This window comes from Vulpes vulpes, chromosome X (genome assembly GCF_048418805.1).
Source record: "Vulpes vulpes isolate BD-2025 chromosome X, VulVul3, whole genome shotgun sequence".
NCBI lineage: Eukaryota > Metazoa > Chordata > Mammalia > Carnivora > Canidae > Vulpes > Vulpes vulpes.
Window position 1 is genome coordinate 100,042,992 of NC_132796.1, and position 2,660 is coordinate 100,045,651.

The 2,660-nt window shown below is 39.8% G+C and overlaps 1 pseudogene; it reads right to left on the minus strand.

The window, feature by feature from the left end:
* Window positions 1-787: 787 nt before the first annotated feature.
* Window positions 788-1,269, minus strand: LOC112907857 (small ribosomal subunit protein eS24 pseudogene; annotated as a pseudogene).
* Window positions 1,270-2,660: the final 1,391 nt, after the last annotated feature.

Below are 2,660 nucleotides of genomic sequence, written 5' to 3' on the forward strand. Positions count from 1 at the left end.
AGGTAAGTGCTTTCCACCTATGGACTGAAGTCTAAACTGACTGTTCCATAATTTGGTGACTTCCAGGATCGAAAAAAACCAATAGCTTTTGTACCTCAAAACCAAAGCTGGTACAATCAGCGGCAAAGAATTGGCAGCTATAGCCGAAGACACAATTAGTGGTCTATGTCTTTCTCAAGTAGGTTCTGTTAATGATTCTCTGTCAGACCAAGGGAAAAACCCACTGACAATGATCGACTTATAAGTGATGTCACATTAACTAAGGTTATTTTAGGGCTAGGGAAATGGGTAGAGTGTAGAGATGAATACATAAAAAAAGAGGATAAAAAAACTTTTTAAAAGCATAAAAAAAGAAATACAGTGGAACATAAGAATAGAGCCTGGGAAAATCCAGGTCCCCCAAGTATCCCCCAAGGGCCTACTCCTATTAAAAGGAAGTCCAATACTTCAGATGCATCTTAAAAGAAAGAAGATTAGCTGCGTGTCTCCTCTACCTCACGTGACTTTTTGTGACCCCAATACAAAAGCCAAGATAGAGGCCATTTAACTGAGGGACTAGGGGGCCTGAGCAGAGTCGTAAAGCCTATTGCTAAAGGATAGAATTTTCTAGGCTAGTGTGTAGATTCAAGGACATGAGTTCATATCTTTTCCTTTGACTACCACCTCCATGAAACAGTTTAAATCAAACCTATCGTAGTAGAATGTAGAATACTAGTTGCCTACCCCACTATCTCTTTTCTCTGCCTTAGTAATCAATTTCTTTTTTTTCTCACACTAGCGTTCTTAGTTTATTTATCCTCTCATGAAAAATCTGCACAATCACCACAGATAAAGCCATTGCAGAATCTTTACTCCTTCTGTTGTCCAATCTCCAGCTCACTTTTTGCCAGCACCAACGTTGGCTTTTGCAGTCCCCCTGACTTTCTTCATTCTGTTTTTGCATTCTTTGCGCTGTTTTCTTGAAGGCTTTTTCTTCTCATACAGGCCATGTCTTGCAAGTCTATGTTTGGGTTCAATTTTGTTTGCATAATCCAAGGAATCATAAATCATGCCAAAGCCAGTTGTTTTGCCACCACCAAAATGGGTTCTGAATCCAAATACAAATATGACTTCTGGTGTGGTCTTGTACATTTTGGCTAGTTTTTCCCGAATTTCTGTCTTAGGTACTTTTGCCTTCCCGGGGTGAAGAACATCAATAACCATCTGTTTCCGCTGAAGCAGTCGGTTGGTCATGAACTTCTTGGTCTGGATAGTTACTGTGTCGTTCATGATGGCAGCCGAGCTTCAAGCAGCCGGGGAGGAAAAGAGTAATCAATTTCTAATTTTTATCTGGGCACATTACTATTTGGAATAAAAGACTAGACTACATTTCCCAACCTCCCGCACCATTAGGCATGGCTATACCTTTACGTCTGGTCAATGAGACATAGGCAACAGTGTTTCATGGGTCTTCTGAGAAGTTTCCTTAGAAAAGAAGGAGGCATGCTCTTCTTCACCTTTCACCATCCTACTGCCTGGAATGTGGATATGATAATGAGTTTTGTCAGCCATCTTGGGCCATAAGGATGACATCCATACCCTAGGAAATGCATTGCTAGAGAAAAGCCAAGCATGGACAAAACCACAAAGGCTTATGATTTTCAGCCCCTAAAGCAATCCCCATTTGGAGGAAGAGGGTTGCTGAAATGATGCAGTTTCCAGAAGGGTAAACCTTCCTAATGCCCCTTTCAGTAGTAGCCAAGTAGGACAATGCACAAGGGAGATGATCTGAGAGAAGAGAATCTAAGACATTCAGTTGGGCTGACCAAGAACTCACTCCACTGCTATGTAGTTCTTGCTATTTATGTATATGATACAGAAATTGATACGATATTGATTGACAATCTTCATGTGTCGTATCCACTTTTTTTCCATTTCCAAATGGGATGTTTTATTTAACTCATCCTGTTTTCCCTCTAGTATTAGAGACTAAGTGTTTGGGATATGGTCTAATGTACCATTTACCTATAGATGTGGAACCATGGGGAACTACAAGAAGACCTGCCCAAGATGATCATGAACTACTGAAGGATTTTGGGTTTAATGTTGGGTGCACTTGGGCTATGTGAATTTGGACTGTCTTTCTATACAGAAAGCATGAGCATATTTTCATTTGTGTATGGTTTGGTAGCATATTAGTTGAAGACCTTTTGTAGATCAGGTGGCTATCAATTTCATATGTTGGTTTTCTCCATCCAGTATACATCACCAATTGTTCTGGGAACAGCACTTTGGCTTCCCTTTGAGTGATGAGCTCTCTCTCTCTCTCTTTCTCTCAATTTCTTTCTCTTTCAATCCACAACTTCTAAGCAGAGATGTCCCATTCCCTGGTTCAAAGAGTAGGTGCATAAAATCTAACTTGACTAATTAGAATGTCCTATCCCCTGGCTTCAGGAATGGGCATGCGATCTAAACAGGTATAATCATGTGCCCAAAACTAGGTCAACAAATCAGCCAATGGAACATTACTAAGAACAATGCATTCTCTTCTTTTATTTTCCCCTAACTTTACTGAAATGTAATTAACACAAAACATTGTGTAATTTTAACTGGTACAATGTGGTTATTTGATAATGTATATGTTGTAAATTGTTTACCACAATAGGTTAGTTAGCACATCC